The sequence below is a fragment of the Plectrocnemia conspersa genome, unplaced genomic scaffold (genome assembly GCF_051122295.1).
Source record: "Plectrocnemia conspersa isolate PC_06_02 unplaced genomic scaffold, ASM5112229v1 ptg000007l, whole genome shotgun sequence".
Taxonomy (NCBI): Eukaryota; Metazoa; Arthropoda; class Insecta; order Trichoptera; family Polycentropodidae; genus Plectrocnemia; species Plectrocnemia conspersa.
Genome location: NW_028277171.1, coordinates 3356918 through 3372505, shown reverse-complemented (window position 1 = coordinate 3372505; position 15588 = coordinate 3356918). Strand labels below are relative to the sequence as shown.

Genomic DNA, 15588 nt, shown 5'->3' with positions numbered 1-15588 from the left:
GTGAAGCCTTCAGCTGTAAACGCATTACAAAAAGATATAGTGATGTAAGTATTACAATACTTCTTAAACAATGTTTCAATAAAACACCTGTTTTATAGGCAGGTTATCTACCGAAGTCAATCACACAAGGTCGACAACAAAGGCGGACGAATCGCAAGCAATTAGGATCTCGCAGGGAGAGGTCGGATACTAATGGTCGACGATCAACGGTGATAAATGATCCACGGAGATCCTCGGACAGTGGTCGGCAACCGAAACGCAATCTACTTTAATCATTTACTAAAAAAATCGTATCGCGCCCGTTCGATGTATTGTTATAAAAAAAAAGCAACATATAATACGTACATGGGCGTGTTTCAAAGACGGATCGAGCGATGGGGTTAAAATTAACTAAAGTTTCGTGAGAAGGTTCATTAATGTATTTGAGAATGCTATAATAGCGGTACTTATGATTTTTTTAGGTTTCGGATAAAACTTTGCTCATACAAGAGAAATGAAATCATTTAAAAATATGATCGTAAGAGTAATGAAGTCCAATAGTGTTTTGATTAATAATATTACAACTTTTTATAGGTATAAGAGAAAAATTTTAATATTGTGGAATGCCTATATTATCAATAACTCAATATTCTCGACCCATTTGTCAAGCGTCATTCTAAAGATTAAGCTTGAATGTGCCAAATGACATACACAGAATCGCACTCGCCCTTTGAAAAACATTCAGATAACAATGGCGTGCGCTGTATGAGAATTTTTTAATTGAATATATTGCCTCGCAGTGCATACATTATCCGTTTCGTTTAATCAAACGACTTTTATATAAGAGACTCGGTGGGAGGCCATTAAATTTGTTGCTCCTCATAAGTGTCCGCGGTTAAACGAGCGCCCTACGGTTAAAAATGGTCTCGTGAGTGTAAGAATTATTGTAATATAAGGCAATTAAGGCCAAGAAGATGTGTCCCATTCGAAGCACACTAAGTTTATTAAAAAATATACAACTCAAGATCAACACCTGTGATGGGCAATTAAATCGCAATTTTATCATATGTGTCATTTCAAAACGAAACATACATATAAATCAGCCGTCATAATAAATTTAAAAAAAATATAGTGAATTGAACCAATAACTTATAGCATCGATATACACTAATTAATATATTTTGGAGATAAAAAAATAATTTATCAAAGTACTAGATACAATGAATGAACGAATGATTGACGATCAAGCGCCAAAACACAATTTGTCTTGTGGACATATGGTCAATCTATGTTAATGATCCATAGGGATGGTCTGAGAGTCTAACGTCAATACATTAATGTCCATCTATGTTTATGTATTAGAGGTTGTACAGTATTATTTTTATGGGCATTTTAAAGGTGAAAATGCGCGTGTGTATCATTTACGTCGCTAATTAACACTCGAGGCGTTCCTCGCAAGATCATAAAGATTTAAGTGCTCGTTGTTGGTTATTTAACGTTATAATAGTAAACAAAGTTGTGAAAATATTACTGAATGTTGTTAGCTATCGTTATTGCTGGTTAATGGTTAAAAATATAATTAGGTGCGGTCGTTATGTTTTGAGAATAAATTGAATTTGTATGAACAAATTAACTGTCGTTATATTTATTTCGTGTAATTGTATTTAGCAATATTTTAGAATTTTAATGATCGGCTATTTAATTAAACTACATAATATATAACATCACACAAACCAAAATGTGTCTCTGAACAAAATAAAACATTTTGAAAAGTGTGATTTAAAATAGGATATTTAATAATATAGTTAGTCTTTAAAAATAATTATTTAATATTATGCAAAGCTCAAAAAAAATACTTGAGTTATCTAACGATGCAGACAATAAACAAATTTAGTCAATGCTTCTTCGAAACGATTTTTTTTAATTGAACAATATTTAGTAATAACTAGAAATAATTTGCAATAGATACTATAATTCATAATAAACACGAATATACTGCACTAAAATCGTAAAATATACAAAAAGATTAGAGACATTTTTCAGTTCATTTAATTTTTTTACTTTATTAAGCTCATTTTAAGGAAGGACTATTTTAAGCACATTTTTTTAAAAGATAAAATAGATGTTAAAATGTAGGTAAGATGTGATTATCAAATCTATAAATATTTTGTATTTAATAAATATGTACTTCATGTACAAAAAAGGGATATAAGATTAATATTTCTTTAAGCATCCTATATGAACAACAATCAGGATTCAGAGAAAAACATTCCACTGAGACTGCATTACAAGTAGTGATACATGATTGGTTGTTGACCAAAGATACAAACAAAATCATTGGAGCAGTTTTCTTGGACTTCAAGAGAGCTTTCGAAACATATCGGTATAAGTGAAATAGTTTTAAGATTATTTAATAAATATTTAAATTAAATAAAACAAAAAGTTAAAATAAATTATACGTATTCCAAAGAGAAGTTAATATCTCGCGGTATACCACAGGGGTCTAAATTAGGACATATATGGATATATATATATTTATATATATATATATATATATATATATATATATATATATATATATGGTTAATATTTCTAGGAGTCGGATTACTCCGCGTACTTTTTTGATTCCGTGTGGAATCATGGTCCCTACGTTTTCCTCTGAGGATTTTCCCCTGAGGATGGCTGGGCGAATCTGGCCGAAACGTAGGGACCATGATTCCACACGGAATCAAAAAAGTACGCGGAGTAATCCGACTCCTAGAAATATTAACCAAATATTTATCCGCGAAAACGCATTCAACCACATATATATATATATATATATATATATATATATATATATATATATATATATATATATATATATATATATATATATATATATATATATATATATATATATATATAAATAATAAAATAGTATGTTACCAGAGTATTTTATAAGAAATACATAAATTTAATACTAGAAAATGAAAAAAATTAGGGATAGTAAGAAAACGAGTACGGCTAGGGGAATTGTGTACTGAGGTGTTAATTTGTATAATAATACCCCTAGGAAAATCCGCAAAAAAAAGCTTTAACGGGTTTCCTAAATGGAATAAAAAAACACGTTAGTGCAATAATAAATAAATTATAATATTAGGTCTATTTTATTTTATGCTAATAAAATAATAATATAATGCATGTTTTATAAGTAAATTTACTGAATGATTCTAAGTCTGTATTGTTAATGATGACAAGACAGATGTCTTATAAGATTTTTATATTGCTTAATAAACCTACTTTTTCGCGTATCTCTTTAATAAATATACAGTATAAGGCAACGAGAAATGACTACACTTAATTTAATTTTCTAGGTAAACTCCAATGTCCAATGAAAATTATAAATTAAACAAGTCCACTTAATTTAAAATAATGAAAATACACAGATAGTATTTTATTTAACTGTAATCGATAACTCGATTGGTGCCAATAGTGAGATATAAATTTAATTCCGAACAGCGCAAAGTGAAAGTATCAATGTTGCCGTTAGACGTATTGACACGTACATATGGCAACTCCATGTTAGACATATAAAAAACTAAAATACCATACATTAAACTATTGCGAAATGGCGCGATATTTATAACGTCAAAATAAATCAGTTATAATTTTAACTGTCCGTTATGCCCGCGCATAGCACTAACAACATATTACAATCATATGCTAGAATCTTGCACATGTATAAAAATGAGTTGTAATCTTAATTATTGTTTTATTCTAATGTGATTTTATGTAGTGTAGAAGAAAAAACGATGATAATACATAGCGTTTCCATTGTAATTGACGTAATTGTTTGCCCGACTTGCGGACGGCCGTATATAATAATGAGAGATAGTCCTCGGTCCGCCGGGCGTGCACCCCAGCATTAATTGGTCACAGTACTTTGATCTTAAGTCACAGAAGGGTTACGACACGAAACCGTATCATATTTTATATTTTTACAACATTTACATACAAATGGCCGTGGTGCGGTACGCGCGCGTTTTATCAATTACGAACACTTATTTGCCCCCTCGTAACTTTAGTCATATCAGAAATGCTCCATTCCTAAATAGATTATATTTATTATGAGTAGTGCTTTCAAGTTTTCATAATCACAATAAATTATTAATTTTCCTTTACCAAAATGTACCAATTTGAATTACAATAATAATTTAAGCCATTCTAAATTAAATAAAGAATGCAAGTTAACTTCGTACTAATTCGTGATTCCACACGAATTGAATAAAGAAAATAAGCCAATGTTTAAGAACTTCTGGATCTTGAAACTAAGTCGCTTCTCGATCAATGATAACTGGAGACAAAAAATGGGTATTGTACAACTATAATATTCGTAGAATATAGTGGTTTTTCAAAGGTAAAGTAGCAAAAACTACATCGAAACCCAAGCTCACTGTGAAAAAAGTATTTTTGTGTGTATGGTGGAGTTGCAACGGTATTATGCATTACGAAATTATTCAACTTGGCCAAATATTAACAGCAAGATTATTTTTTATCAACTGAAACGTTTGTACGAGGAAGTAAAATACAGGCCATGCACTTGAATAGTTCTTAAACACGATAATGCGCATCTCCATGTGGAAAAATTGCCTCTCGCTAAGATCAAGAAAGTTGGATGGAAGGTTTTATCTCAACTTCTTTCCGACTACTATTTATTTCAATCAATGCAACAATTATAAATTTTAAGAAGAATATTCTTATATTTTTAGAAGAAAACTATATTTTAGACCATTAAAATAAAAACAAATATTTAAAAGTATTTTTTTCGTTTCAACGACAGTTATTTTTGAATTACCTAATATTATCTGATCATAATGGTATTAACCCTAATAATAAATTAGTCAAATTTTACCTAGGCTTAAATCCTATATAAACCCTAGTGTTTTTTATTTTTATAAAATAAAATTAAGATCGATCATTACAGATTAGGGTATTACTGATAAATATCGTGATCTATAATTAAAATAAATTTAGGTTCAGAATAGTGATATATATTGATTATAAGTTACAATTACAGTTTATAATTAATAAAATATGTCACTAATTTACATAAATAGTTTAAATATTTGGTATTTTTTTACTTTTTATTTTATTTTATAAACGATGTACATATCGTAAATATTTTTAATTCATATACATGTTTTTTATCAATACTTTTTATCAACTTATTAAAAATAAAAATATGATCATAAATAGATTCAACTAAATTATTTATTAAAATATTACGTAAAGGTATAATATCACTCCCTAGAGTTCAAAGTTATTTTTTTACAGTAAAAATATATATTTAAATTCATATACTTTTTAAAGAACCAGTGTTTATATGTAACTTTTTATAATAAATTTGTACAAGCATTTAAAAGTCGTCTTTAGATTGAATTTAAAAAAGTCGAAATCAATATATTAGTAATAAATAACAATAGCAGACAAATAACCAGAAACATACCTTTTTATATTTAAATAAGGCACGCGAAAAAATAATATTACCATTCTCATCATAATTCCTACGAGACGAAAGACGTTTATTACCCAAATTAATGTTTTAATTTGCAATAAACAACTTTTTATTACTTATTTAATAACGCAGTAACATTGTGTTATAATCGTGTGCGAGTATTATAATGAATATAATTTTTCTCACAGTGACACGCCTAATTTGTTTACTTTGTACTATTTAAATTGTTACTATATATAATAACTTATGTACCTCATTTTTTATATAAAGAATTAAAGGCGATGATTGCATGTATATATATTATATATGTTACATAAACAGACAATCTTCTATTGCTCAAGATGGGAACGAATAAATTGGCGCCAATCGTAATGATAGCAATGATGGCAATCATAGATTGGTTACTCACACTAGTCCGATTCCCAACAATCATTCCTATTAGTGTATCTCAACAATTATCGTGCGACAGTTACTAGCGTAGAGCATTAGTTCCAATTAAAGCCACATTTCTATCTCTCAAAAATGTAATTGAATTTTCATACTTGTAGAGAATCTAATTTAGCATTATCTCAGACTTGCAACGAGATTGGTTCTTTTTACCTATCTTCGCACACACAGAAGAGTTAAATTGATTCTGGTTACAGTTCACAATGCTTCCTCATATATTTATATGAAGATTGTAATATCCGCGCAATGGAATGAAGCAAAATTACCGTTAAAATGACGGAGGATTCTGGAAGTATCTAGGATATGTTGCGTACTTTGCTTGTACGTGAAGGAGGTTGATAATAATTACAGTTTACATATTAACAGAATTTCATGTTTATCATAATATTAATAATTATGCTTAAAAGATCAATCTAAATTTATGAACTATATTTTAATCAGAGTTTTGCGGTTCAGATTAAAATGAATAACTATATTTGATCATGTTAAAACATTGTTTTCGTTTAATTAAAAAATATATAATATTTTGCTGTAAATACTTCGTTATAGTCAATTTTATAATAATTTACAGCTACTTGTGACACATAGATGCTTTGTTAGGATTATTTTTAACACAAATATTTAATTAACTTATTTACATGTGAACTGTGCAAATTATTTTAGAAAACGCTCAAATTTATTTTATGCTCGTAATTTCTTAAAATTAAAATCTAATATTTTGGTAAACAAAATTTGGTAAAAAAATCGACATACAAAAATAAAGAGCTTAAAAATCAGCCGTAAATTAATTCAAAATATACTAAGTTTCATTATTAAAATTGGTTTTAAAATGAAATAATTAATTTAGCTAAGATTTTGGGCTTAAGCTAGTAACACAATATTGGAATTTTATCTTTGTGGCAAACATATTGTTGTACAGTAAAATATAATTGTTTTTAAATATTCATAAATCGAATTGTTTAATATAATTCAAAACTAAAATCAAAATTAAAATTAAAATGGAGTAGGTACTTTTGGCAAAAGAAAATATACTTTTTTTAATCTTTAATAAAAAGCTTAAAAAGCAGCTTTATATTAGGGATAGATAAACTAAGCATCATAGTATAATATAATCAATTATAAAAAAAATGTTTGATAATTTTATAAAAAATTAATAAATAATTTCTATGGAGAGATTTTAGAATAAATCTTATTACACAGATCAAATCGGCTTGTTATTTTATTTTTGTGGCAAAAATCTATGTTTATAAGTATACTTTTTACTGTAGTTATTTTATCTGATTTATCTTAATAAAAATATTTTTCTGAATTTTTTTTTATAAAAGTTATTTCTTACTAATGCGTAAATACGCAAATAAAACAAAAAATTATAGTTATTTTGAAAAAATTAAGCAAATTATCATAAGTCACTGGCGACGGTTGCTATGCATAATCAAATAACAAAGTTTTTCGGAACAAAATTAAAAATACATTTGAAAGCTCAGCTTAACAAAAATAATCTGAGATTCTGTTTTTAAAAAACTCCTACACTTAAATGGATATTGTGCTGTCGATCAAAATGTACAGCGCACTTTTATAAAACGATGGTTTAAGCCCTAAGGTCTCAAAGTCAGAGTTTCTGTCTTTAGCTTATTGGACCTCCATTGAAGACCTCATAGAAGCGAATGGCCATTAGCCAAGCTTTTGTACATGGCCTATCAACCCTTGCGACTCCACTCGCAGATAATCCAACACTGAATTTTCGACTTTGATCTGTCGGGCTTACATTAAGGACACCCACTGAAGAGGGGCTCTCATTAGCGCTTACTGAAAATTGAGTGAGTCTGCGCTCCTTCTGTCTACCGAAAGCGCGCATCTTTAAGCACAACCCGCAGATGGCGCGTCACCGAGGGTCTGCGCCTCTGTGATCCTTCGACACATAAAATCTCGAAAATATGTTAATATTATTTTTTACAGACAATTTTTGTAGTAACACTATCCTTAAATATTTCTCAAATTATTACTACAAAAATTCCATTTAAAATTTATTTAATAAATTTATAAACGCTAAACAAATGCAATGCTCAATTATAAGTGAGTATTCCAAAACTTTGAATTGGAATCTTTCAGTTCTTCAGATTAATAAATGTTTATTTCTAATGCTATATATGTATAAATATATTCTGGTATACTGTTTAAATAATAATTCATAACGCACCGGAAAATTATGAACCGTTAAAAATAACTCGCGCGGTTAACTTTGAACCGGCGTCCTTGACCCCGCGAGGGAGGTCCGTCATTAATACCACGGGCTCAATTTCGGGGCCTGATCTCCCGTACACCTCCACGTGGAATGGTTGACGATCGCTGGCTGGTAATGGTTGCTCGGGCAGCGTGAAGAGCCGGCCGGGGTCAACCAACGTGAGAATCGCCCGTGCTCACATCATAATGAACTCATACATTATTCTCTGATATTATGACTTTTGAGAGCCTACAACGGTCTATCCAGTTATGTTTTAATTGCGCAATTACCCAAAAACGCGACGATTAATTGGATGATGACCCACCGCTGGGCTGGAAGGTCGGGTTATCCCGGATTGGAGTAAGTGGAACAAACATTGTAAAAACTAAGAAAAAATTTGAAAGGACATATCACATAATATAATTAATGGATATAATATGACACTTTTATTTACACATAATTAGGAAACTGATATCGTTTGTTAAATCAGATCCAGCTTGCTATTTATAGATTGTACGAACAAATTTTAGCTTAAGAAATTATTACAAGTGTTTGATAATTCTGTACAATAAGATTTTACCGCAATTATAATTTGACTTGATTTGTAGTATATAAAACTAAAGGATATAAAAGCTATTTCTCCAGAAAATATCGATTCTTGATAATAAAGATTATATATTTATATTTTTTAAAACGTTTCAAAAATATTTTTATGCTCAAATATAATTTAATATAATGCGTAGAACGATTTTTTTTGGACAAAAATATGAGTATAATAACCAAGACTAACAAGAACGGGGGGGAAGAGGGGACAAATTCCCAAATTCTCCTTAAGTAGCCAACTCTGGAAAAAATAAAAAAACTACAGTTGTTTGAGATGTATCTACAATATATATGTTCCTTTAGCCATTTTTATACGCATTACACAAAAAATAAAAAGAGCGGAACATTGCCTTCAAAAGCACACACTTTCTAAGTAATACTTTCACAATAAACATTATTATTCAGAGGAACATATTGTAGTTTTTGCCGCGGTTCAGTTTGTGTTAAAATTTGTTTGCAAATTATTATTAGCTTGAGAGAAAATATTCAACAAACGATAATTAGTAGCAAAAAATTTAGGTATTCGATCTGATTTTTCAGATCGAAAGCAAAAAAATAGCGAAATATCTTCAACAGCATCAGCTGAATTATATAAATTTAATGTATATAAATACAACTAGATTTAATGCAGCAAAATAAATAGATAATACATTCATTTTCATATGCTTATTCTTAAAAGAAAATCTTGAAATAACAATTTCGAATCTATGCCAAAAATATTTTTTTAAATATGTCATTTCAATAAAATCATATCAAAATACATTTTCACCGGTTGATATATATTTTTACTAAAGAAAATATAAATTATCTGGCAGGTGCCAGTAAAATTATATGATATCAACTTATCTATATATAGAAATATATATATTTACATACTTATCGTTATTTATTTACATCCGATGTATTATTGTTAAAGTGAATGTATATTTTTCAGTAAAGTTATATTTTTACTAGTTAAGTCCAAATACATTTTCAACAGTTGATTAATATTTCTAATAGCGACAATATAATTTAACTGATAGGCACTAATATGTTACTCCAAAATTTCTATAAAATTCAACTTGACGGTTGTGAAACGTCCATATGCTGTTCAAACCCAAACCTTACCTAATTATAGTTTTAAAACTTTTATTAGATCAAGTCCAAAATACAAGACTAAGCTAACTCATCTATCAGAGAAAAAAGCGAAAGAATAAGTACAGACAGACATCGCATCTCACATATTGCTACATATTTTGTCTGTATTTCGATATTACACTATGTTTTAAAAATATCATAGCTATAGTTGCCCATATTACTATGGACTTATAATATAAGAGGACTGATCAAAGTATATTCAAACCGAATTTCGGTCAACAGGAGAGCGCAAAAACAATTATCACTTCTCAGAAGGCAAAAATTCACGTCAAAAGCAATAAAATCGTGTCGGCGCCGTCGTAGTGGGAACGCTCGGTAACGAGCGTTCCCACTACGACGGCGACGGCACGATTTTATTGCTTTTGACGTGGATTTTTGCCTTCTGAGAAGTGATAATTGTTTTTTGCGCTCTCATATTGGGCAAAATTCGGTTTAGATGTGCTTTATTTAATTTTCACTTGTAATATTGTTATAAAAAGTTCTAATATAAACGCTTGATAATTGAGCGTTTTTATTGCTTTTGACCTGGACTGAAAAATCACAATATATCAACACTGAGCAGCAAATAAAACACAACAAATTATTAGATAAATATTATGAATAGATTTTTTTATTAGTTTTTAATGCCTAATTAAAATATTTCGCATAAAATATGATTTCAGAAAATATGTCGCAACGTTGGCTAATTTTTATATTTATTTGTAGCATACAAAAGAGTAACGCGTACCTATTATTATTTATTTAAGAAATTATATTACGATGTTAAAAATATATAAATTGCCATTTTTGTCATGAGGCCCGGATTCATTGTTTTCCCAGGGTCATGATAATAGCTGTATTTTTTTTAATATTTAAGGATGTTGATTGTGAGCTATTCATTATTAAAATACGATTATTAAGCATCCATGATTTTTCAATCTATTTTCCATATTTGCTATCCAGACAATAGATTCTCTTATGTTTGTTGCATAATTGATAAGACGCAGCAAAACACGATAAAGCACCCTAGCCGACAAAATTAGGATTTATCTTAAGTTACCCCTCGAGTTCTGCGGCCAATTTGGCGCTAACAAACTCCTGGCATAAATCCCAGCATCGAACGAAAATAAATCCGACATAAGCAATATATTTTTTATTAAATTTTGTTAAAGAAAATCGTGATCTGTGAGTTTAGAAATCGATTCGGAAAATAATTAAGGAAACGTGTGGCCGTGTAAACGCAAAGCATCTTCAGCAATAATTATTGTCTGTCGAACAATGTTTTGAAATTTTGTTAAGAACGAAGAAAAAAATACACATTCCACGAGAGGGGCGTGATGATAATGGAAGAGTGCTTAATAAATTATGATTATGCTATTATTAAAACAGCGACGTTATATGTGAATTTAATGACGGATCGTGTGCACACACGGTTAAAATATGTACCAAATAATTAAAAACGTTCTTTTCGTGATTGTTGATTTTTTATCGGAAAAAAATGTTATTGAACATAATTATAGATTTTTGGATCGTGATGTTTGCTTTGTTAAAGATTTAATTTTGACAATACGTTTCCTCGTACCATCTGCTATTTTTCTAAACCAGTCGTTTTATAGCAACCGGTTTTCTATTGAGATTCAAACAATGCCTAAAATGATGACATCAAACGTCCAGATTTTTCTTCTATTAATCATCAAAATTAAAAATGGCACACCCTTTATCTATGTCTTCATAAGAATGGACATTTGTATACTGATTCTAACCCTATTAGATAGGGTTGTAATGTATGAAGCAACAAAATTAATTACCCACATAAGGGATTAACCCTTGCATTTGTTAAAACCATGCGATATTTCAAATAAATATTTTTATATCAGTATATTACAAATTAAGATATGTTTTATTGTCTTAAATATGAATAATTCCTAAAAACTATAAATAGAATGATGAAAATAATATTAATAACCAATGTTTCAACATATAACAGAATTATTTTAGACACCTTGATATGTTATGCGAACAATTAGACCGGTTAGAGTTTAGCAAAACAAAAAACAACGATTACAATACCTAATAAAATTAAATAATAAATACAATCAACCACACAATGAGAATGCTCACCCATGTACAAAAGATCCATAGGATCTATACGATCATGCCGCCCACATAAAGCGCAGCAATAAAGAATTTTATGATCCAACGTACACAGGTGAAAGTAAAAAACTGATTAAATCTAAGTCTTCTTTGAACTCGACCGGAACAAGATTTTTTTACAGAATTTTTGTCAGAAGAAGTTGAAGGGTTAAACGAACTCCAAAACGGGTACAATTAATGAGTCACCGTTTATAAGCGGACACACGACGTATATTAATCGTATAGGGGTTTGTATTTTATTTTATGTTAATAAAATGTGTAAAGGAATGAAAAAATAATGTATCATCACTCTTATGGGTATAATATAAATATGCTCGTCACTGTTTTCGCACGTCCTTTTCCATCATCACGATCCGTCAAGGTGAACGTTTGGTAAATATAGAGAAAGTTAAAAATCATTATAGAATAGAAACACATATGTATCTTAGTAAAGGTCTATCTTGAAATATTTAATAATAAGCTGATTTTGATTGTGTATTATATATAATATACAAATAATATTTTTTATGCTATTCAAATCATATTTTATGATAAAAAAACGCGGTTTACAATTGATTATTTTAATATAAATTTTAAATAATTGCAAATATACATTAAAATGTATTAAAATAAATAATAATATTAAATAAATTTAATATTTTACTAATTTTTATGTAAAGATATAAAAATAGTTTTGTTGTTACATTATGATTATAAATATAACCTTCAAAATTTGCTATCGAAAAAAAAATATTAAACACTGATTAAGGCAATATAGATAAAGATTATTATATAATAAATATAGAAAATCTTTGAACTAAGGTTTTTATTTTTAATAAAAGTTGAACCATAGTTTATCAATATGATATATACAATTAAATTTCATTATTTTTGTTTTATACAGACGTGTGACAGCTATATAGATTTTATATATATTAATTAAATATTTCTTACTTGTGTATGTTTTACTTTAATGAACTAAATTACATATAAAAATTAAAATAATTTACTTAATTTAAATTTTTCATTAAATATTATAAGTCATCTAAAATGGAAAAAATATAAATAAATTTTGCAATTATTCACTCCTAATATGATACTATTTTTTAATAATTTTCATATTTTGTATCAGTATTTTTATTAATTTAAAAAAAAATATTTTAAGCGACATATCTATGTATTGTACATACATCTGTATAAAGCACTGTATTTATATGTTAGTTGATTATCAACACAAAATTTAACTACAGTAGAAATGGCTCAATTTATTAAAATTACAGAGAAGTCGTTATCCTTGATTTTTTTTATTTGACTGATAATTTTATTAAATAAGTTTTTGTGTTACTAAACAATCAATGTGATTCAAATAAAAATCAATTTAGATTATAATAAAAATCAAAACCCCATAACTCCAAATAACGAATAACTTAATATCATCATTTCAAACGTTAAAAACCCGACCGATATGATTGATGGCCTATCGACAGGTTCAATGTGTAATTAATGGATTAGGATAATTTCACAATCACGCTTTAGGCGCCTGTCTTTTTTCATTACGAATAAAAAATATTATGTATATAAAATGAAAATGAAATATAAAAAAAAAACACTTCGTCACGTATTATTGCGTCCGCGAAAGGTGTAAAAATGGATAAAATAAAACTTCGGTTCAACCTTTTATGCATAAATGCAATCGTAAACATGCAGTTAAGCCGAGTGTTCCCCGGTATAAATTTCTCGTTGCTCGGTAATAACCGGCAATTTATTACATGCGCCGAAACTTGTCGTCCGAGCCACATCTAGAGGGGAGACAATTTCTCAAACGTTTATTTAATTAATTAATCGAATTGATTTTAATTGGCAACGAAATGCTAATCGATTGTGAGGAGCTTTGTAAAATTAACGCTTAAGCCCATATATAATATAATAAACAAGGATCTGTTTTATGAGTATATATTTTTAAACTACTCTTTTAAAAAAACATTTAAAAACAGCTTTTATTATATTATCTATAGAATCTATACATATATATTAATATCGTTTTAATTAAAATATAAACTTACAATCGTGAGGTACCACAGCTGATGAAATTTTATTAATAGTATTTAAATCATAAATATATATGAATTACTAAAATCTTAATATATTTTATACATTTTTGTGGACATCTGAAAAAATAAATAATAAAATAATCGTCACACAATGTATTATATAAATTATTAAGCTAAGTTTATAGCTGTAAATAAAATATTATTTCACTTTTAACTAACTTGATGAGCCATTATGTGAATAACATAATATTATGTCAAGTTTAATATTACAGTAAGATATTATTAGTACAATGTTTAACAAGAAAATAAATGAATACAATATAATAAAAATATAAACAAAAGCGTGTAATAAAAACATATGTATTAAAACATAATTCAATTTGAAATTTTTATGTAAGATATTATTATAGTTCTGCCGTTAAATTTAATGCATGTTTAATTAATGGTCCCTTTTTATGAGATTATGATTTACACACCATATACATTTAAAAATTAACTATTATTTCATTTAAACGGTGAACAAATTCTTGCGCAAAAATTTTATTCTTAAGTCATAGATCCTTGCATTCTTCTTTTTTTTATATTTGAGACAGTTCGCTAAATGGGAAAAAACAATGATTTCAGATTATTAATCAAAAATACCTGTCCCCTTCACTACTTACTTTGAAAGCAACTGTTAATTAAGCGAATTTTAAACATTACTTGTTTTAAAATTTACAGCTACGAAGTCATTTAAATTACATATACAAATTATTTTTTTATAAAAAAATATATATAATACATATATATTTTTATTATAAAAATATTATTAACTCTAAAATAAAACAGTGAGTAATAGTATTATTATAGGGGCAGATTTGAGCCATTAGAAAAACGTCAATTAATCATTGATTGCAGTAATTATAATAATGTTTAGCAACGCAAAATATCATTATATGTTAAAATTCCAACATTGAGTCAAAATATATCCAAACAATTAATTTAAAAACAAATACTGACTTATTTTATATAAAATACTGACTGCTTAAAAACTAAGCATTCATACTAATTACATATTCAAACCAAAATTAATGACCAAGCAAACACAATTAATGACCCTATATATACAGGGCAAAAATAAATATAACATTAATAACTCAAATGACTTTTTGACTTCATTTGAGTCCTTAATTTGTGATATTTTATTAAAACAACCAATTTAAATTGCAATTTCACGATCAAAAAAATAAGTAATTTATTAAAAACTAGTATTATATATAAAAAAATCGCTTCATTTAAAATATTTTTTTATTATGAATCATTCGTCTTCAGTAGATATTATTTTATACATGTTTATGATACACCTGTTTATCATTCAACGTGATTATTTTCCCAAGATATCGAATCGGGCCGCGTCTCGCGTGTTGACAAGCTCTGGCCTCGCTGGTTGGTGGTGATTCGGTTGTCAGTTGACAAATTTATGCCCATTAAACGGCTGAGTTACACCTGGGTGGCGCGGATCCACCAAAATAATAAAGTGGGAATTTATCGGGGGAGGTGTG

At 28.1% G+C, this 15588-nt stretch overlaps 1 protein-coding gene across 6 annotated transcripts in view; it reads right to left on the bottom strand.

The window, feature by feature from the left end:
- Window positions 1–15588, bottom strand: part of svp (COUP transcription factor 2) — a 135163-nt gene that overhangs the window by 108001 nt on the left and 11574 nt on the right. The gene's annotated exons all lie outside the window — the stretch shown is intronic.